This window comes from Lynx rufus, unplaced genomic scaffold (assembly GCF_022079265.1).
Source record: "Lynx rufus isolate CCGP_SWC_20201006 ecotype Redwood Valley unplaced genomic scaffold, mLynRuf1.p SCAF_6, whole genome shotgun sequence".
In the NCBI taxonomy this organism is placed as follows: Eukaryota; Metazoa; Chordata; class Mammalia; order Carnivora; family Felidae; genus Lynx; species Lynx rufus.
In genome coordinates this window covers 143234924-143257282 of record NW_025814878.1, presented here as the reverse complement: position 1 = coordinate 143257282, position 22359 = coordinate 143234924, and the positions used below count along the sequence as shown (strand labels likewise).

Here is a 22359-nt window from a genome sequence, read left to right as displayed (position 1 = left end):
TGAGAGAAATCTCTCCAAGGCTCTCTGGAAGGAGAGAGATCTCCCAGGCACCTCTCAGGGTTTGGAAAGCCAGGGGTGCGGTAGTAAAGCACAAAGAGAAGAGAAGGGACCCCGGAGAGCAAAAAATCCTGGTTTTTCAATTCAACGTCCACTGATGCTTTACTACAGGACGAAGCAAATGAAGACAACTTACCAGTTCATGTGGAGGATGCGGATTCAAAGTTAAAGAGATGCGCCAAAGATAAGGAGCATGCTCTCACAGCTCTTATTTTTAAAGTAAAACCAGGATGTATAAATTGCATGATGGAAAGTAGTTGATCCGCTTTGTTGAAAGCTACAGCTCTCCTTTCTCAAATAGAAAAAAAGAAAAAAGTGGCTTTTGAGTCTTACTCGGATACATGTGTGCATAAAGTGGGTCAATGAACTTGAGAAGCAACAGAGAGTAGGAAGTTAGAAGAGAAATGGGAGGGTTGTAGGGTCCAACTGAGAAAGGAGGACAAGCAGAGGGTGGATCTGCGGCTGCGCGGCTCCCTGACGCCTGCCGGCAGGTGGATCCGGCCGCGCGGCCAGGCGGGCGCTCCGGGGACAAAGGTGTCCCACCTCCCTTCTCGGAGTTGATCCACCCGGGCCTGAGCTCCTCTGCTCTCTCAGGCCCAGCTAGCGGCCCAAACTACGAACTCGCCCTGGTCTCGACTTCTTTTGTCATGGATTTGGGGCGTCTGAGTTCTCTGGGGACGGAGAAGGGTCGGAGGCTCTCGAGAGGGGGCGGTGCCTTCCCGCCGACGCCAGCCCAGCACTCGGGCGCCACCGCGCGTCCCGCGGGCCGCCCTGCAGCTCCGGCTCCGGGACACCGTTTCAGACTCCGGGCCGCGCGGCGCGGGGTGCGGGGTCCCGGGCGCCCAGGGTCTGGGCGGAGCCGACCTGCTCCAACCGTTCCCGGGAGCCGGGAGTGTGCGCTGCGCGGCGGCGGCTCCGCGCTCGGCCCCTCCCGGGCTGGGTAGGAGAGAGGAAGCCCCGCTCGGCGCCGTCTATGTGCTTCTGCAGTTTGGGAAGGACCGGGTTTTCCCGGGAAGGAGCCCGGCTCAGCTGTGTCGACCCTGGGACGTCTCCTTTCCCTTTCCTTCTAGAAGACACAGCGTGTCCGAGCCTTCCGTAGGGAAAGGCGCTCGTCACCCTTGGTTCGTGGTGACTTTAAAGTACGTAAGTAAAGCCAACGCGCCAAGGCGGGCCGGTTAGCTCAGTTGGTTAGAGCGTGGTGCTAATAACGCCAAGGTCGCGGGTTCGATCCCCGTACGGGCCAAGCTGTGTGCTGTTTTTCCTTTTGCGGTTACCCCGTCACGTGGAATCTGCAGCCCTACAGCCGGTTACGGAGAGTTCTACGCCGCCACTGCCGAGCGGTGCTTCTGGAAGCCTTGTTTTTGTGAAAGAAGCAATGGCGCCCGAGAGTCCGGCTGGAAGGGCTTGTAAAGGAACGGAGGGAGGGAACGCGGGGCGGTAGGGACGGTCACAGGGCCTGCGCCCCTCGGGAGAGCCTGCCCTGCGGCAGTCCGGGCTTCCGGAGGCGCTCGCCGCCGCGGCTGCTCCCTCCGTCCGGAGTGGGGGCCGCCCCGGACCCCCGGAAAGAGCAGGAGCTCGGGTCAAGGCCGCGCACGCTCAGCGGGCGCGCGGGAAGCCTCGGGCCGCCTCGGGTCCTAGCGCCCGCCCGGTCCTTTTCCGGAGGTCCTGCCCCGGGTCCCAGCGCCCGCCGATCTTTCCCGGAGTTCTTTCCACCTGCTTCTCCAGGCCGCTGGCTCTGCCCCGCTGGCCGCCCACGTGCTCTGCGCTTCCTCCTGTTGCTGAGTTCCGGGCAGCCACGAAAGTGACATGAGCCATACCGATTAAATAGTAACGTAAGCGGTGCCTGGAGCGTGGGGCCGGGGACGTTAGGAGATGCTCAGGGAATCCCAGAAAGCGGGGCTTCGTCTGTGTGGTCGGTGCTGCATCCTCTAGCTCAAGAACAGTGCCGGGCTCAAAGCTAAAGGGTGAAAAACCTATTTTAAAAAACTAACAAGGACTATTCAGTACTTCATTGTATGTGAAATACCGCACCCACAGATGTGAAGTACGAGGCCGATGCTGACCTGGGCGGACCTGCGCTCGCCCACAGCCTGCGAGGAGACTCAGCCCCGCGCCCACAGCACGGAGCCCGGCCCTTCTACCCCTTCCTGCGAGCCTGATGAGCCTCCCGGTTTCCGTCTGGCTCGGATAAGGTAATACCTTCTCGTATCAGTAACTACATGGGCTGCTTCTCGGGTCACTCTGCCACCTGTCACCACTGTCTCCCCTGTGGAAGGAAGTGCTACCCTCACTTTCTTGTATATTCTCCTCTATGCGTGCCGCTCGCTGTAAATATGAATATGCATTTCTCTCAGTGTGGCATAAAGTGTTACATTGTGCGCACTGTTTCTCATCCTGCTTTTTCCTCCTCTCTGTGTCTTGGAGCATCTACACAGAGCCGGCACATGGCACAGCCACTGTTATACGCTATTAGGACACAGCCTATTTTCAGTCGAGTTGGTCCAGCTGGCCAGAAGCTGAATGAGAACTTTTCAATCCATTTCCCCCCTGAGTCGGGAGGTACACAAGCAGGGCTGGAGAGAGGACGGGAAGAGGACACCTTTCTTCCATTTTCTGTGATAATGTGGATAAAACACTTTCTGTGCGAAACCGTAGGATAGAGCTCCAAAGCACACCGTTGATTGAAGGAAATTTTGTATAGATGTGTTCAAAGGTAATTTTTTCAGGAAAAGGTCAAACGATGAGTCAGATAGATATGCAAATGAGCATGTTGCTAGACAATAGGATATTTTCAACTGTTTCAGTTCACAAAAGTGAAGTCTACTAAACTGTTACAACTCCTAGCATAGATCCTTAAGAGGAAAGAGAAAGGGCTTCTTTGTAGATCTAGAAGGTAGAATCCTATAGCAGCTTGCACACTATTCCAAACAAAGACTAAGTCATCCCTCAGTCAGTCCTATGTAATTCTTGTTGCACCAGATCTTGAGTTAACAGGGTGTCAGGGTAAATGACAACGTTTTTCTCTGTTTCTGTAGGGAAAAGTGCCCTTGTCTCCCCTCCCTGTCCTATGCAGGGTCTCCGTGGACACCTAGTCAATCTGAGTCCTTACTGGAATCTTCAGAATAGAGATAGATATCTCTATGGATTAAGTTCAGTCTTCAGTGTTTACAGTGTAGAGTATCTCTAAGGCTATGGGCCAGATAGCCTCTAGATAGGTAAAAATGTGCCTCCAGGATCAGCTCAGGGGTCCGTCATGAGATTTCCGGGAGACCGTCATAGGGTGCAGCCACTGGCTTCTCAAGGAGATACAGAGAAGTTCCTATTCTTTCTTCAGCTTTACTATAAACAAGGAGTGAGATTCGGACATGATTTTGTTGTCACTTTGGTGCTGCCGTGTACATAACGCGAACACTTAGTAAAGTGTGTTCTCTCTCTTCTCTGATCAGGAAGCATCTTTCTGCTGGCCGAGTCCCTTCATCGCCCGAGCACAGTTTCCAGAACTCAGGGGGCTTCTGGAACAGAATTCTGGAACTCCAGGCTCGGTAGGATGGTTATGGGCGCACCGTTGTTGAAGCCACGCCATCCGGAGTCTATAACCAAGCAAATCTGGTGGCGTGGTCTTCTCCTGTGAGGCTTTGTTGAAGATAAAGCTGGCCTGTGGCTGATTGCAGATGCTTTCAGGGAAGTGAAGTAAAACAGAATGACTGTGTATAGATGTCAGAAGATTTAAAGGGGCCGTAATTAATTTATTACTTAACGATTTTCAAAAGCAAGAGATCTGGTGAGAATTCATAACGAGGAGACTGCCACTAAGGAGTTTTGGTTGTTTCTGTGATACAAAAACGAGATGAGAAAGCCAATCCAAAATAAGTTTTAGACAAAATAGCTACCGACATAGCGATCTACCCTATTTTCAAAGGAGATAGAAAACACTGCATGGGATTTATAGCAGTGGATGAACGTAATTCCCACAGAGAAAAAGTCTTGAAACAGACATATAATAATCCTGAGACCTAATATGCTGCAAATATACAAGTCACACGGTAAGAATAATATATCAACAATATGAGACAGTTGTGGTAAGTCTGGAGTAAGTTCTACATATTTATACATTAATTAGACTCCATAGGCAAGTGACGTAAATCCCATTTGAAATTCAGAAGCCCAGAAGATGCTAGAGTCAAATTAAAGAAGTAAAGTGGCGACCAAGTAAGCGTTTAAAAAAATAGCTAAAATTATGACTGATGACACTTCACTACTGTTGTCTAATATCAGAGAAAACAGCACCAGGACTTTCTATGTTGGTGGAAACATGTCATGGGCACTAAGAGCACTGATAAGTCTCCAGGAATTTCCCATTCGGTGTACAATTTCTGAAATATTTATATTAACGTTGTAGCCATGCAAATCTGACTTAGGGAAGCCTAGGCCTTTCTCCTCCTCCTCCTCCTCCTCCTCCTTTTCCTCCTCCCCCTCCCCCTCCTTCTGGCATCCCTTCTGATTTTCACCTCTTCCTGTGCAACTCATCAATAATAGCACATCAAATAGCCCTGGTTGTCTTCACTATCTGCCTTTTTGCAAGGGGACAGAACGCATCGTTAGGATTTTCCAGGCACCTTCGGGGAAGTCTCAACCACAGGTGTAGGTGGAAACAGTACCTTGAAAGTTTTAGTTGACATTTAGGATTCGATTGGGGGAAGGCAAAGGTTAAAACCGATCAGAACATTTGAACACTTAGGAGAGGAAACAAACCATGATTGCTGGAGAACTTAGGTGGTTATTGGTTTCAAAGTTACAATAAAACCGTTAAAACTAAGCACAGAAGGTAACATGACTGTAAACGACATTATTCCTATGTAAGAAACCTTTGTTTTCTTCAGGAAGGACGACACAATCAATGTAAACGATAAAGCTTATTCTGCTAAAAAACAGAATATTTGCTGTCGGAGAAGGTTACACAGGGGAAACAGAAAGAACCGGTCATATTATGGGTGAGGGCACCGAGCAGTTAACCAAAGGAACAAACACATCAAAGTGAAGCAGACCTTCCCAGATTTTGGTGTATTCCGTGGCTCTTCAAACTCAGGTATTCTAAATGGGGATAAATAAAATTAACCTGCCAATTTTGCCCATCTTTATGTTCTTCCACACCCTGGGACAATCTGACACTGTCCTGGCTTCAGGGGTCCACGAGGTTGGAACCGATTTCACACCATTGCTGAGATGTTACCAACATGGATTGTGTCCGACTGTGCGATCTCCAGATGCGCTAAGAAGTACGATTTTTTAAACGGCGTGTTGGGATTGTTTGTAATGGAACAAGCATTTCCAGTCAAGCTCGTATTTTAGATACTTAAACCTTCAAGATGTAGTTTATTCAATTGTTTACAGTGTTTTTCAACTGCAGCTTTCCAGCGTAAAGGGCCCGTGAAATCCCAGGCTTCTGACCTCCCTCCCAGGGGAACCGACTGGAACGCTGAAGAACGAAACAAGAAACAGGAGGCTCTCGCGATCTAACTGACCCTCAGCGTGAGAAGTGTTCTGCCCGTTCCAGAATGTACATGTTAGGTAAACGAACAAACAGATCCTTAAAAGCCATAGTTCAGGATTTGATTCACAAATCCGTTTAAAAACCAAGGCCGCTGCGGGTAAACGGTCAGATATTCTTATTTCCAAATATTTTTCCTTTCGTTTGAGGCCTTTTTGTTTGTTTATTTTGATCTGACTGTCTTGCTTTCTCGGATCTGTTCTAATTGTTATCTCTCTAAGATTTCCTGTCCTCTATAAAAAAAAATCTTCACTGAATCTGTTATCTTGCAAACCTTGAAACGTTGGCATCCTGTGTTCTGTGTCGTCTTCTGTCATTCCTCCTGACTTCCTGCCTCCTCCTGTCCTAAATGTGGCAAGAGAGAGAGGAGAGACGATTCCATTTCCTTACCCATCAACCAGGCCGCGAGTGGGGTCTGCCGATGAGCTAATATGGAGGAGGCCTCCCTGTAATTGTCGTGACTTTGGAGCATCGGACAGTGTCACGTGGGCAGAGTTTGGCCCTCGGTTTGTGAGTTTGACTTCCTACTTGTGACACGGATTGTTCGGGGCCACTTCCTGACATACCTGTGGCATATCTGTCCCTCCCCGCCCAAGTTTCTGGTAGGGAACAGGCAGGAGTGACACTAATATGTGATGTCTGGGTTCCCAAGGTGTTTTCAGCCTTCACTGCATCGGGTTCACAAGCAGCAATCCTGCAGAATTAGAGGTACTCGAGGCTTGTGACTGAGGTGGGAAAGATAGTGCCCCGCGGCCTCTCTGAGGTCTTCGCCGAGACCCCGGTAACGAGCGAGTAAGAAGGAAAAACCGACCGAAGTTTGTTAACCCGTTTGCCCCGGGTACAGGTGGGGACACCCGGGGAGAACAAGTAACTGTCGCCGTGGCTTAGAAGTCCAGCTTACGCGGCATCTTCAACAAAGAACAGTGGATTTGTGGTGAAGTCATGGAACAAAGGAACGCGTGTCAGGCCAAGGGCAGAGAGACAGGCCAGTCAGTAAAGTTTGTTATTTGATTTCCAGGCTGTTGGGGTCTAAGGTTGTCTGGGGGTGAACCTCCGTCTTTCCCCGCAGAGAGGGCACAAGGGCCTCTTGGCAAACTTCTGTCCTAATTCCTCTCTCTCGCTTTCAGCTCACAATAATCCTTGTGCCCAAGTGGCATATTTGGGGGTGGCCTAGTCCTTCACCTTCGCTGTCTTGTTTGTTCACATTCCTTTGGAAGTTGGGAGGGGGGAACTGCTATGAATAAACGATGAACTCAGGGTTGCTGCGGTGTGAACGGGACGCCGCGCGCCGGGCTGGGCCGCTTGTGCTAGGTGAAGAGACAGTGACTCTCAGGGGACCCCAGTCAGAACCTTCGAGATCTCTACATAAAACGGAAAAGCCCAGTGCGCGGGCCAGGGCTCCGTAGATTCAGGAAGGCGCCAGTCTGTTTGTGGTTTATTTCCTCCCCGAGCTCCAGTCTCTCCCCTTTGCCCAGAACGTGCATCTGATGCACAAAGGCGGCGGTTCCCGGGCCCACACAAAACCAAAGTGGCGAGGGTCCAAGTCTGGCCGCTGTTCTCCTACTTGATCTCAAAAAATAAAATCAGAGTCTGACTCAAGCCAGACACCCTGGCTTATTCCCTGCCTGACACGGACCACCACACTCCCTCAGCTGAAGATGTCCCAGGTTCAGAGATCTGGGACCGAACCTCCAAGCCACAGAGTGGCACATTGCTTTCTATCTCTACTGCAAGGCACCTGTCACTCAGTTCTTAACCCAGTCTTACCTGCCATGTGCAAACCCGTCACCTTCTACCAACTACAGAAACCTTCCTCATTTTCCCTTCACCCCAGGCCCTCATAATGGGATGGCAGTGACCTGGCAAGAGACTCTCCTCGCCTGGAATAACAATTCAGCGCAGGCTTACCCGCCACACAGATTCTTTAATGCCTCTCCGACATATTTAGTGGCACCTTCCACCATGGAAAAACAGAAAACTAAACAAAGAAGGCCCCGCTGGGATTCGAACCCAGGATCTCCTGTTTACTAGACAGGCGCTTTGACCAGCTAAGCCACAGAGCCCCTTTTTGAGTTTATGTTCAGTTATATCATATTTATACCGTTTTCTGTGAGTTGTAGCAACTTGTCAGAAACTCACTTGATTTTGTGACCAAGAGACGATATCTGTGTTTCCGAGCTTGTACTTAAACGGAAACCTCCAACATTTAAAGAAGATGCATTCTTCAATGCAAGAAAGGTTTAAAATTTTTCAAATTAAAAATGGGTTAAATTCCTATTTCATGGCGACTCTCGCCATCTAGAGGACGCATTGGTTATTGCAACACATTTTAATTTTGTTTCTTCTTTAAATCCTTTGTCCTCAATCGGGAGTCACTAGCCGGTCAAGCCCTTTTCTAGGTATGGGCGATAGAACAGTGAACAAAAAATAGACAAAACTTTCTTTTCTGACAGAATTTGTGTTCTAGAGGGAGGTGGAGAAAACACGTTCCAACGATTTGCCCCAACCCCTAACCCCCACCCGCCGGATAGATAAGGGGGGATGTAAGAACGAATCCAACTACTGCCGGGTTACAAACCCACGGGGCGACCTTCTGAGCTGATTTCCTGCACTGGAGCAAGACTGTCACGCGTCGCTCTGTTATGTCTAACTTGGCTCAGGACAGCAAGCAGAGATGAGCACACACCGAGGCAGATTTGGGGCCGCCCTGCTTCCAGCGTGCCCAGACCAGCCACTGTCAGGCCCTTTCTTTCCAAGACAGTCTGGACCCCAACAGATCTGTTGCTCGGTGGGGAGTTCCACAGGAGGACACTTTACTCCTGGCACAGTCTCGTCCCGATCGCGGATTGACCCGCTGGGTTAAAACCGCCTTGGTCTCTGTCAAGACAGAAGGACTGAGAAGAGGGTGCGGAGAAGGAGAAACCGGGGCAGAGTGTGACAGATAACCCCATGGGATGCTGTGGGATCTGGGCTTGGCGCAGGGCGGGGGTCTTAGCAGAGTCACACGACCTGTCCTCTGACAGGTTCTGCGCCAGGTGGACGAAAGCAGAAGGGGACTGTGGCACCTGGGGCCCGAGTGCGGCTCAGCGTGGAGAGAGCAGGTGGGGCCGTCATCCTGAGACGTTTAGATGCTGCTTTGTGCGTTCTGAGCGACAAGGGCACGTGCGTTCCTGGGCAGCCACAAAGGGCAAGACGCTGCAGGGGTGACAGATCACTTCGGGGATCTCCTGGGGACAGGCAGATCTCTGTACACCTGCTTTCCTCTGGACACCAGCCCCGCCCCCCCCCCCGGCTCTCTTCCCAGCCAGCCTAGCCTGTACCTCACCCGGTTGGCCTTTTCTTGTGTCGCTTGAGGGTTATGCTTTCCCTTCGTCCCCAGGTCCTGCTGCCATTCCTCGCCTGGTACCAGCTCGTTTGTTTACGGTACGGCCATTTTGAGGTGTATTTTTTGCAAAGTTGAAATTCCGTGCACATATGTTACACATTTACATAAATGGCATATTATCTAGTTTTATGCCTTTCAAAGAGATTATGACTAGGTAAGCCAATTTGACAACAAATTATGTTTAAAAAAAACATACTGACTTCAAGGTCCATCAGGGTTGTCCTGTGCTCCGAAGTCGTTGCTTCTAATGCCGTATAAATTCCCATAGTGGGCGCTCCCACTGTTTCCTCTCTTCCGTCCCAGTGATGGACTCACCCAGGTTGCCTCCACTGCCCCCCGCAGGCCCCCCCCAGTTCCAAATAACACCGCCTTTTCATCCACCCCCTTTACATACATGGTGGAGAGTTTCACTGGGATGTGCGTGTAGGAGCAGAATGGCTAAGTAATCCCAGCGTGCTCTCCAGTCCACACTCCACCGCTCTGCACGCCCCTTTATCCTGGTCTCGACGCTCAGCACGAGTCAGCTTTCTACTTTGTAATCTAATATGTGTAGAGCGATGCGTCTCATCACTGTTGCTTCAAAGTTTGCCTTTATGTTTTCTAAAGATTTTGAGCATTTGTTTGTGTTTGTTGGCCATTGGCATGGACTCTTATAATCCGCCTGTGTTCTTACTGAGGCCGATGGATCTTTCATGTTGATTCGCAGGGGCTGTTGGTGTATCGTGGTTATTAGACCGCTGTGAATCTGGGATCTGGAAAGATCGTCCCCCGTTATGTTACCCACTGGCCTGTTGATGGAGGAACCTGATGGCGGATCCTTACTTTTGTTAAGGGTTTGTCTTCCCCGCCCCGCCCCATGGTTTGCCCTTTTGAGGTTAGGCTTAAAGGGCCTTTCTCTGTTACTAAGTTAAAAACTGTTCTCCTCTCTCAACAAATAATGTGTCGATTTTCTTTTTCACGTTTGAGACGTCGATCCATCTACTTTTCTAGATAAGTGTGTTGGTTTTTTATGACAATCTGTTGGAATTGTGTCTTCCAGTTGTCAAGAGTTTTTTGGTTTGGTGAGGGTGCCCAGCAGGTGAACTTGCTCACTTAGCGTCCTGTTTCCTTTCTCTTAGCTGCTTCACGTTTTTTACGCAATTACATATTTCATAAAGTTACGTGTTTTTCCTGTTAGAACATATGTCTGCAAGGTTGGGGAGAATCCGATTATCCCCTAACACACAGTACAAGTCATAGCATGGAAAGAATCTATTTTAATTTTTATTATTTTTTAGAAGTTTATTTATTTATTTTGAGAGAGAGAGAGAGGGGCAGAGAGAGAGAATCCCAAGCAGGCCCTGTGCTGTCAGCACATGGCCCGATGCAGGGCTCGATCCCACATACCGTGAGATCATGGACCTGAGCCAAAATCAAGAGTGAGACGCTTAACCGACTGAGCCACCCAGGCGCCCCTGTAAAGAATATATCTTAATAAAACACTGTTTGAATGATATTTTATGAATTTCCCAGCAGACAACCTTGCAAAGATTTGGTTTTTGTTTATATTCTTGTAAGCCTGGGCCTAAGTTGCGTAGACCTCTGACGTCAATCGCAGGCTCCCTAAACTGAAAACAAGTATTTTGGTTCCTGGGAGAAAAAGATAGGAGGATCCCAGTTCTCAGTTGCTGTGACGGATGAGTGGGTAGGGTTCTGAACTTAAAGTCTGCGGGGGTCCAGTCCTTGCTTGTGGCACATAACCTTGTCTTCTAATTGGTCCTTTTCAATACGGACTGGAAACCCCTCTTATTGGTTCCGGAAAACCTATGCATTTCTGTTTTTGTTCTCAGGCTCTTTGCTTATTTTTCTCTCTCCTGTAATCCTGCACCTCAGGACAAGAGCTGGGGGCAAAAATCCTGCTAGGCAGCGTTTAATGGGGGCACGACTGGATCTTTGCATCGAGGTCTTCGCCCACCGCGGATTCGGCGTAACCGTCTCAAGTCCATCAGCGTCTAAGTCTGCTGTAATTTGATTCTAAGCAGAAATGAAAACTGAGAAGAGCCTGGACAACACCAAGGAACACCCGGGATTACGTGGCCCACACACAGCGTCCTCGGCCTCGTGGCCCTCACCGGTGACTTGACTTTCAAAAGGCTTCCAGCCCTTCACCGAGGCTCTGGAGAGTGGGGCCTGGAGTTTGCCCGAGACGGTCACAGCCGCATTGTGTCAGAGGAAGGGAGAGAGAGAGAGAGAGAAAGATTGTGTAAGGGAGGTAAAATCTCTCTTCTAAGCTTTTAGGGTTTCTGGCCGGGCCTACAGATTAAACTGATATAAAACAGGTTGATAGAAACACACATTTCATGAAGCAATTCTGACATGGGGGGGGGGGGGGGCTCACACAAAGTCTCAAAGCAATTAGAGCCCGGTGCTCACGTGCTAGGTTGCACGCACGTTGGGAAAGCCGGGCAAGAGAAGGGGTTTGGGCCTAGGGCAGTGAGCCGGGGCCAAGTGAGTAGCAGGTAAGGGTTGGTTTAACCGGGTTCGGTGCAGATTTCTCCTGGCCTGGTCTCGGTGATCGGAAGGGTCCTTCCCCCTGGGGCAGGGAGAGCGCTTCTCACCTGGCTCCTTTACCTCCGGCTCTCAGGAGGAAAAAGGCAAGCGAGAGAGTTCTTCCTTCCCCTCCTGTTTTTCCAGCGCCTTTAACTCAGAATAATCAATATGCCAGACACGCGTACTTGGGGGTCGCGGCTCGAAACCAGGCGCGTCTTGAACCAGCCGAGGAGCCCGGAGTAGCCCAGGCGCGCCCCGAGGGGGCACCAGTCGAGAACGCTGCCGCCCCTAGTTTCTTCTCGCGTGTTCCCACGGGACTTGGCTCGAGGATGTTTCAAGCCGGGGCGCGAGCGGGACGCGCCGGGGGCGCGGTCCGGGGCCGCGACTCCCTCGGCGCGGACGGGCTCGTTCTCTTTCCGGGGCGGTGGGGGGACTAGAAACGGTTTTCCTTCGACGTGTTTGCTCGGAAACTTTTGTATGGAGAGACCTGGAGGCCTCTGCCGGCTTGCGGTTCCATAGTGTAGTGGTTATCACGTCTGCTTTACACGCAGAAGGTCCTGGGTTCGATCCCCAGTGGAACCAGCTCCGGCGGCGCTTCTTTTCCGCGCCCGGTCGGACGCAAACCGAGCGGGCTTGCCCTTCAGTTTCAATTTTAGCGGCTTTTTATTTTTTTTATTTTTTTTAAACTTTAGGCTTTGACAGCGCCGATGGAAAACCAGAACCGCGGACCGCTTGGGAGATTCACCTTCATACATCGCTCAGCTGGAGGCGGGTGCAGCAGGGTCAGGGGGTCCCAGAAAAAGAGTCTCGTTTCCTGCCACGTCCAGCCGCCGTCAGAGGCAGAAAGGAACCGGCGTCCGTGAAGCCCGAGTTTTCTCCCCAAGACACCGAGCGCCCGATGTGCAGGGATTCCTAAAACCGCAAACCTGAGCGAGGGATTCAGGTCAGCAGTGCGCAGCCTGGGCCTCCGGGCCGGGGCGACTCGCCTCCCGGCCGCGAGCGCCGGACGCGGTGGGGGGGGTGGGGGGGGGGGCGGTTCTGCGCTGCAAACAAGGGACACCGACCTCCCGGGGCCTCCCGGGCCGGCTCCAGTCCTCCTCCACCACAGACACCCGGAGCTGACAGTCCCCTTGCGAGTGCTCTGCTCTTGACTAGGCACGGAGAAGCCAGCGTTGTTACGTATTTGAAGACTATGTTACAGAAAGGGAATAAAAGACGGGGGAAAAGAGCCGTGAGGATCAAGGCTACGATAGAACCATGCGGAGAACAAACGGATATGCCCAGAGAGGTGGGAGACCGCACTGAATGCCGGAACAGGCCTGTCGACACGGGGAAAGAGGCTTCTGTAAAAGAAAGAGGTATTAGCAGAAATGAAAAATCCACAAAGCAGATCATAAAGTGTGGTAGTATCCTGGAAGATCAAAAACATAGTGCTGAAGGAGAGAAAAAAAAATAAGTATGATAGAGGGAAAGCCGAGGATGTGCAAAATTCAAGTAATATTACTTCTAGAAATAATAGGGAAAATGCAAGGAAGAGAACCCCCCCGAATCAGGAACATATCCCAGCCCTACGCAAAAAATTCTAGGTGGTCAGGGATCACTGAATATTCAGTAAAAAGGATAAAAATAATCTGATACTTAACTACTGAGGAAATAGAAGAGAGCCTAAAATATTCCAGAGAGGGAGGGAAAAGAAAACACAAAGTAGATCCGTTGACAGACTCACTGACTTTTCAAGATTGAGGCCAGAAGCTAGAAGACAGTGAGGCAACGGCTTCCAGTCTTCAAGAAGACCAAATCCACCGTAGATGTCACATGAAACCCAAGTATCCGTCAAGTATGAGCATGGGAGGCGTTTTCAAAAGTGCTTTGCCCTGTGAAATTTACCTTTACTCCTGCCTTCCCCAGGATCTAGGTAAAAATGAAAATGCAAGTTGAGAAACAGGGAGACTGGGGATACAGAAAGTTCCAGATGCAAATGGGAGGCAAGAGGGGGGTGGGATTGCGGGGGTTCAGGAAGGTCTGGGGAGGAATTCTTCCCGGAGGTGCAAAGCTGAGAGAAACTGGGATGTGGAGAGACACCCTCGAAAGAGATTTCAATAACTTGTGCGTGAATTTGGGGTTGAAATAAGACCTATAGAAAGCCGTGCAAATAAAATTAAGGTCACTCATTCCTTGTGGGAGGAGCAATCATGGTCTGTTAGGACGATTTCAAACTGGAAAGGAATATATAAGAATTGAAAAGGAATAAATAAGGAATCATTAGTTGCAGATAATATGATATTATCCATACAGAAAAGAGAGGATCGAGGAACGTTTAAAGTCAACCTGAGTTTAGCACGCTTGCTACTTTGCGTAATTTTAATTCAGAAACATACAGAAAATAAGGCCTAAAAAATTATACCCAAGAATGAATCTGACAAATTATGGATAATGTTTACACAGGAAGAGTCCTAAAATATTATGGACAGATATGAAAAACTGCTTAAGTCACCACAGAGAAACACTGTATCAAGGGGAGAAAATGCTTTATAAGGGAAAAATACGAAGTCTCTTTAAAATTATATAGATTAAATGAGAGTTCCGTCAGAACTCCAACAGATCCTAATACTTGGAAGAACCGGGGAGATTTAGCCAGCTAAATCATTTTTTAAAATGTTTACTTACCTATTTTGAGACAGAGAGTGGGGAGGGGCAAAGAGAGAGGGAGCGCGAGAATCCCAAGCAGGCTCCGCAGGGTCCGCGCAGAGCCGGACGTGGGGCTCGATCTCACGAACTGGAAAATCTGAACCGAAGTCAAGAGCCAGCTGTTCAACCGCTCAACCCACCGAACCACCCAGGCACCCATGCCAGCTAAATCATTTTTAAAAAGAAGATAAAGAAAGTAGGACGGCTTCCTCTTGTAAATACTAGATGTACCGTAAAGGATAACAATATGCACGGCATTTTCGCAGAGATCTAGAAGTAAGCCAGTGGAGCAGAATGGATGGCACAATCTCGAGGCCAATAATGAAACCATCATATCCGACGTGGGCGGCAGGGCGGGTCCAGAGGGCATGTCCACTCTTCATTAAGTCTTCCTGACTCAATTACACGTGTTGGGGAAAGGTCCACACTTCAGATGTACGTCGAAGTTCATGACAGGCGGATCAAAGGCTGAAATACGAAAAGCAAAGCGTTTAGGCATTTTAGCTACGGCGGTGGAGGAGGATGGCTAACAATTCTGCCTCGGCCAAGGGTCTACCGAGAGCTGTGGGGCAGATCCCACGCGAATCGACGTCTCTCTGTCCCTTGAGCCCGCTCTTACCTGTTCTGTTCAGCTTAGGGCCTGCTGCTGTCCCTCTCGCCTTCCAGCCTCTGTCCGGGGCAGTCTGTCCTGCCCCGGGCCTCACACTTAGAGGAAAGACTGGAGGCCGGGCCTTGGGAGGCCCGCGCGGGTGAGGTTCGGGTCAAGTGTGGGGCGGCCTCTGATGTGTCCGGACGCGGGCCGGGAGCTCGTGCTCACTGCCCAGCTGGTCCCCAGGCGGGACCTGTATGCACACAGCTCTCCTGCCCGGGGTTCTTTGTGAGGCCTGGCTATTCCCTTTTATGAGTCTAGCTACAGCCTGCCTAGGGCCCTTCAGGAAAAGCCCTCCGCCTCTCCTCTTGAAAAGCCTTCCGATCTGAGCAGCCGTGTTAGCACGAAGGAGGCGCTGGTGCGGCCTACATAGAGTCTAGAGTCGGCCTGCTGCCCTCTTGGGAGAAATGGCCCCTGCCCCGGGCGCTCCCTCTGATTTCCGCTCACAGGACAACAAAGCTTCTTGGACGTAAATCTTTCCTTTTCCTGATTCCCTGACTTGTGGCCACGCTTCCTCTGATCTGCCTCCCGCCCTGACCTCGCTGCGTGCTTTCCCCGAACGTGTATAACCTACTGTGGCAAACGTCTTGGCCACGATCGGCTTTACCCGCGGCCTCGCCGAGATCTTGAAATAAACCCTAATCCTGAGGACGGACAAAGAGATCTTCCTGCTCTTAGCTTCTCCCCATCAAAACGGCACGGCGCGGCAGTCAGGCCCCTTAAAAAGCTGCTGACTTTGGCTCCAGTGTCCGCACCATCAGCACCGCGCGAAGCCCTTCCTCCGTGGAGGTCGCGACGCGCTTTCTTTATTTGCCAATAACGACAACGGCTCGTTGGGTCGCTTTGGGGTTTGTACCTCACCGAGCCGGTGCCACCACGCCCGTCATGCCCTTACATCTTCAGAACAGTTGTAGGAAGTGGTAATTCTCCTTCGCTCCCCTTGAGAGAGGAGGACGATGGGGCGCAGAGAAGTTTAAAAGCCGGACTGTGAGTGCCGTCGAGGAGGGCAGTTTCCTGTCTGCAGACGTGGCTGGCACGCTGTGTAGGAGGCTCCCAGACCGATATTCACGCCTACGTAAAAGGACTCCCTGGACGAGGCGGTTTTTATCACCCCCCGCCGCTCGGTTTAGACGGATTTGCCACTGAGGTTCATTCAACGTTACACAATAGAGCCATGAGCAGAGCATCTTAATATATCTAATATAAATCCAATATACATCTAATAGAAACACGCGCGTGGTACCAGGTAAACATACAGGACACGCCAAGCAAGCTCTGGGCCTTTTGAGCAAATCACAGAGCATAGATCTTCACCCCGCACTCGCCTGGTGCTACAAGAGAGTTCGGGCCCAGACCGAGGACACTAACCCTCCTGCTACTAAGAGGTGGCCTCTGGGCCACAGCCCATGACCACCTCCTCGGGCCACTAAGAGCCGGAGAACATGTGTTCTGGAGAACTTCCGGACCAAGCCGTTTGTCTCTGTTCTCAACCAGTCTCCTCGTTCACTGGTGGCGAAAGAATCGACAGGAGCTGGTCCTTCTGGGTCGATACGCACTTGACCCCTGTCCTCACCATGTAAAACACTCGCTTGATCCCTGTCCTTGCCCCTGTAAGACTGAGTGGAAGTAACACACGTAACAGAGAAAACTGAGTAGATGTGGTACGGGTGACCCTGGGTGACTGGTATGACTGCGGTCGGGCCACTGGGGCTGCCCGTGAGGTGACCCCGGCAGTACAAGAAGCCTCAGTCACAACGTCTCAGAAGCTTTGTGGGTGCGAGCGTCAGACCCTACGTCACCTAGACAGTTGGGGAAGGAACGGGGGCCACTGAAGCCTTAGGAAGGGAAAGCTTTTGGAAATCGGAGATCTTCATGCGGAAATTGCTAAAAGCTGCTACAAAAATACGACAAAATAGACAGCAAATAGTATTTTTTTGAGCGTTCAAAATCCACAAGGCCCAGGAGAGAGGAGACGCCATTTGTGGGTTGTCGAGCTCCTGGGAGTTCTTGGGGGTCTGGGGGTCTCCTTCCAGACACCTCCACCTCAGCTCAGCTCTCCCTACACCCGCCTGACCTGTCCACCTGCCCCTTTCTAAATCATTCTGGAAACGGGAGAGGCTAGAGGTAGGGGTTATTCTTCTGAGCCGTATTGCCCCCCCCTCCCCAATTTTCTCCAGATGATCAGAAGGTCACAGTGTTTCAGCCCCGGCCCAGCCACTATACTCAGCAGGCGTGATTCATAATCAGACCTTTGTCCCTAGGGAAGACTGCCATCATCAACCTGGGTCTGCGTTTGGACAGTCATTTGCTCCTGTTGAAAAGGAAAAGGTTTCTATGTGTATTTTTGTCACTTCTTGGGACTTGCAGCCAGTGCCCACAGGGCCAAGGGACTCGGGCATGGTTGGGGAGAACAGCGCTAAAAAGAGACAGGGATGCCCGAGGCCGGGCTGGTGGTGACGGACACGGGTCTCAGGCGTCCCCTGGTCGCGACGAAAAAGGCGGGCACCACACACTCCTGCCGTGACTCGGATTCGAACCGAGGTTGCTGCGGCCACAACGCAGAGTACTAACCACTATACGATCACGGCGCGCCACCGCGGGCCACCCGCTCCCGGCCCGGCCTTCCTCCTTTGTCAGCAACGCCTACCTGTGTCGTCGGGAGACACCTGCACTGGGCCGTCCGTCCTTTTTTTTTTTGAATTGCTCACCCCGATGACTTCTCCGCCCTCCCCGCTCGGATACTGTGCCCTTGGCGAGCAAACCGAAGGGGAGGAACATTAAGTTCCGCCACATGGACGTGGCCGACCCTGGCGGCCCCTCGCCGGCGGCGGGAACGCTCGCGAACGCACCACTCCCACGTCCCCGCCCACGCGGGTCTCCGCCCGAGTTTTACGACGCGTGGTCCTCTGCGCTCTGGCCGCAGGCTGGAGACGTGCTGCCTCGGAGAGAGGCATCCTGGGGCCCCTTTGTGCCCCAACGGGCCAGAATGTGCGGGGCCCGGCGCGCAGTCCGGGTCCGGGGTCCCCGGAGCGCGCGGCTGGGTGCCGCCCGGTGCACCTGCCGGAGGTCGGGAGGGCCCCGGCCGGCCTGGGCCCGCACCCCGCGCTGCCCGCAGGGGCTCCGGCCTCGTTCCGGCCTCTTCCTCCTGCCTCCCCGGCTGCCAGAACCCGGACCCGACCGCGCGCTGCCGGCGTGGACCGGAAGCCCCTCGGGACGGCCCTGCCCCCTGGCGGGCTGCCCTGCCCTCTGCCGGCTCTTCACCCGGTTGGATCCAGTAGCTTCAGTTCGTCCGGGAAGCTTTCCTGACCTCCCCTCTCCTCGCGACACATTCCTCCCAGTGATGCTCCAAGAGACTCTTGCAAACCTCATGAAGAGTGCTGCAGCCGGGGACTTAGAGTAAGGCCATGGCTTCTTCTAATGACAACGATTCTTTACGTAAAAGTAGCCTCTGACACCTGCTGAGCCATTATAGTTACTGAATGAATGACGTTGGGACACAAAGTAGATATGTGTCCACAGATATTCCCCAGGTGTTCTATGATCTACTGAATCATACAACTGGGTACTCACAGTAGCATCTTATTTGAAAGTGAAATTCTATAGATAAGACCAGAACTGAGATGGTCTGGGGTGCGTGTGTGATGCAGCCTGAACTCCTTTGGTATCTGTTCCTACTGCCTGGCTACGCCTCCTTCAACCTCCTTCAATAAGGTCGTGGTGAACTCCTTAAGACCAGTTAACAGAGGATTGGCAGTCGTGGCCCGTTTCGATTGGCTTTGCAGAGCATTCTAGCACCAGTAGAATTGGATGGCCGTGCATTGTAAGTTACAACTCAGCCCAAGGGTGAGGGAAGTCCTGTCAGCACAGCACTGGGTGTGCATCCGAATGCATTCGAGTCACCCCAAAGTGGTTACCAGAGGGCTCCTCCCATGAAGGCTGTTAACCATCAGGTGGAAACGGTGACCTCTCTGGGGGCATCAGTTAACCTCTTTCCCCGGCCAAACAGCGAGTGCGAGATTCTCCCTGTACAGAGTTGGGCAGGTTCCAATCAAACGCTCACCAACACCCAGCTGAGTGGGCCACCATCACTGCTGACTGTCCTGCTCGCCAACGGCAGAGGTCGCTGCTGAGCGTCCTTACCGGGTCACTTTCGGGGCTCCATCAAGTGGCCACTAGTCAGCGATTTGATTATACCAGACCCTTCTTTCACAGAGGAAGCACTGATTTTTCTTTACAAGGTAGACACCTATTTGGGGCCTGAATTTGCTTTCCTTGTTTATATGTTTCAGCTCCTACCGCCACCCACGGGCCCACAGGATACCCTTCCCGTCATCATGGAACCCCAAACAGTGCCTCTAAGTCGGGCACATACTTTGAGTCAATGGCCTTGTGCCCATGGTATTCACCGGTCATAACGTGCACGCATCACCCAGAAGCTAGTGGCTTGATAGAACTGTGAAACGGCCTTCCGGAAGCTCATTATGCCACTAACTGAGATGAGGATCTTCAAGTTTTTGTCCTACAGGGTGTTCCTTCCAACCGTGCCTTAAAACAACGGGCAACACAGAAAGCCATGCCCTCTGTATTCAGAATACACGGATCTGGGAATCAAGGGGTCAAGGTGAGAGTGGCCCCTCTCATTGTTACACCCGGTAATCCATTAGGAGAATTTTGTATCCTACCCCTGTGAACTTCAGCTCTGAGGGCTTGAAGGTCTTCATGCCCAATAGAGAAATGTGTCCAGGAGGGAGCATTGTCAGTTTTCAAATTAATTGATTAGTCAATTTCAACAAATTTAAAGGCTGAGAACGGCCTCTGCGCATTTTAGTCTCTCCATGCCACTGAACCAATAGGCAGAGAAAAGAGTTCCTCTTCTCGCTGGGATGATTCATCCCAATTTCCAGGAAGTAATTGGGTGTCTGTTATCCAATGGGGGCGAAAAAGATACTACTGGAACCGAGAGAAGCTTCTTTTTTTTTTAAATTTTTTTTTTTTTTAACGTTTATTCATTTTTGGGACAGAGAGAGACAGAGCATGAACGGGGGAGGGGCAGAGAGAGAGGGAGACACAGAATCAGAAACAGGCTCCAGGCTCTGAGCCATCAGCCCAGAGCCCGACGCGGGGCTCGAACTCACGGACCGCGAGATCGTGACCTGGCTGAAGTCGGACGCTTAACCGACTGCGCCACCCAGGCGCCCCCCGAGAGAAGCTTCTAAGTATTGTTTGCCACCAGCCCTGGGCACTAAAGACATTGTGGCGGAACAATTAAAAAAAAAAAAAAAAAAGGCTTCCAAGGACATGGGTCCCGCGGGAACAAAGGCGTAGCTTTTACCCCCATGTGTGTAAGAATGCGGCTAAGGTGCTCGCAGAGGTCAGGGTGATAAGGAATGAGGTTTTAGAAGGAAGTGAGATGGCTAATTGAAGCCTCCTGATCAGAAGCAGGATCCCTAGTAGCTTTGTGTTGTGTCAGCTGAACTGTTTCTCATCTCACTTTTTACCCCAACACCTTCTAAGGTGGTAACATGTTACATTTAAGGCGGGTCTCTGGACAAACTGAAGTTATCCGGTGAACGGGCTGCCAGGTCACCCTCCCACGTCGGAAATACAGAGTTTTCACGTGGGAAAGGACAAGAGGAAATGCCGGGGAACGAGGGGAAGGGCGAGGCCAGACAGTTGCTCCCCCCTCCCTCACGGGCAGGGAGGCCGAGCTCTGAATCGATCAGTTCAATCTCTGCCCTCCGGCTTCCCGGCCGGATTTGGCAGTTTAGACAGAGGAAGGAGCACCCTTCGCCTCCGGATTCCCTTTCCTCCCATCGCCCTCTGGGGCTGGGAGGGTGGGGGGTGGTGACAGCCTACGTGGATCAGCCTCTCCGTCCCTTGTGACTTCTTAACAACCTGCTCCCTGCTCTTCACACGCCAGTGAAACGATATCAAAGTGTTCAGTCTGAGCGTCCTTCTTCCGGTGAAACACTAGCTGCCATACTGACCTCTTTCAGCTTCCGTGCTAGTGAAGTGTACAGACGTTAAACACAAATACAAATAAGATATGTGTTCGTGAAATATGGTAATTGATACGGAGTTTAAGAATCTGGTCTAGTAACAGCGAATGGCTGCAGAACGCGTAATGTGGGTCAGGATTCGGGGAATACCTCACCAAGAGATGAATTTTTTATGAAAAATGACATAAAATAATAGTAGGATAATAGGAGGTTGGGGCGCCTGGGTGGCTCAGTCGGTTGAGTGTCCGACTTCGGCTCAGGTCACGATCTCGCGGTCCGTGGGTTCGGGCCCCGCGTCGGGCTCTGTGCTGACAGCTCAGAGCCTGGAGCCCGTTTCAGATTCTGTGTCTCCCTCTTTCTCTGACCCTCCCCCGTTCATGCTCTCTCTCTCTCTCTGTCTCAAAAACAAATAAAAGTTAAAAAAAAAATTAAAAAAAAAAAGGAGGTTATGCAAAGAGTGACCGGATGGACAAACACTCTGAGCCTTGAAAACAGCACATGTAAAGGTCCTGAGGCAGGAAGAGCCATCACCTATTTTAGAAGCAGTAAACAATCCCTTGTGATTAGAGTGTTACGAGAAAGAAATAAAGCAGAACAGAAGTCGTGGCTGTAGAGAAGGCCATGCATGGTGAACCCTTTGCTTTATGAGTGTGCGTCTGTTGTGTCCCTGTTCCCACCTCACGCTTTTCTTTGTATCCCGAGGGCTAGGAGACTAGAGATTATATTTTTTTCGATTCCTTTGTCAGCAGAGTTCTCGGTAGTTTCCGCCAGGGGGAGGCAATGGGAGGGAAAGGAGAAGCCAGGAAGAAAGGAGACTCTAGTTGCTTCTGGCAATGGTGCTGGTTAGGTCTTGAGTGGGGAGGTTGAGGGGGTTGGGGGGACGAGATCACTGTAACACAGCATTCCTTCCCCTGGGAAAGGGACGGAACAAGCCGAATACGATCTCCTTGTGCAGACTGATCTCCTGAAAGGACATTTTGGAAACTGACTAGAATGTTCAGAGAGGCTTCTGATTTATTTAGCGAGAGTGCCAGGCCAAATCAGAAGGGCCCGTCCCTGACAGGGCTTTCTAATTCTGATCTGATAATTTTATTAATTCATAAATGTTTCAAGCAAGCAGGGTATGGGATGCAATGATTTCCCCACAAAGATACCAATTCGTTTAGCAATTCTACCATGAATATAATGCGGTTAGCTTTTGAGGGGTCAAACGATACTAATTTGCACAAGCAGTTTTGCCCTCAGAGTTCTTTTGGTATTTTCCTTTGTGTTATTCCAAGGGAGATCTGGGATCTTAAATTTATATGCCGATGGCCGGTTGTGAGCGTAGGTGTCAGTCATTCTTGTAAATGTCAGAACTCCTATCAGGTGCTGAAAATAGCACACATGGGGGGCGCCTGGGTGGCTCAGTCTACTGAGCATCTGATCAGCTGAGGTCGTGATCTCACGGTTCATGAGTTCAAGCCCCACCTCAGGTTGTGAGCTAATAGTGCAGAGCCCGCTT

At 51.2% G+C, this 22359-nt stretch overlaps 1 long non-coding RNA gene and 4 other non-coding genes across 5 annotated transcripts; 3 read left to right on the top strand and 2 right to left on the bottom strand.

The window, feature by feature from the left end:
• The first annotated feature begins 913 nt into the window (after positions 1 to 913).
• LOC124528519 (uncharacterized) lies at positions 914 to 5334 on the top strand. Its single transcript, XR_006966174.1, has 3 exons — positions 914 to 1196; positions 2095 to 2249; positions 3504 to 5334. It is a non-coding gene; the product is annotated as an uncharacterized LOC124528519 (long non-coding RNA).
• Positions 1227 to 1300, top strand: TRNAI-AAU (transfer RNA isoleucine (anticodon AAU)). Its single transcript has one exon. It is a non-coding gene; the product is annotated as a tRNA-Ile (tRNA).
• Positions 5335 to 7594: 2260 nt separating the features above from the next.
• TRNAT-AGU (transfer RNA threonine (anticodon AGU)) lies at positions 7595 to 7668 on the bottom strand. The gene has a single exon. It is a non-coding gene; the product is annotated as a tRNA-Thr (tRNA).
• Positions 7669 to 12028: 4360 nt separating this feature from the next.
• Positions 12029 to 12101, top strand: TRNAV-UAC (transfer RNA valine (anticodon UAC)). The gene has a single exon. It is a non-coding gene; the product is annotated as a tRNA-Val (tRNA).
• A 5271-nt stretch (positions 12102 to 17372) lies between these two features.
• On the bottom strand, positions 17373 to 17444 carry TRNAH-GUG (transfer RNA histidin (anticodon GUG)). The gene has a single exon. It is a non-coding gene; the product is annotated as a tRNA-His (tRNA).
• Between the last annotated feature and the right edge of the window lie 4915 nt (positions 17445 to 22359).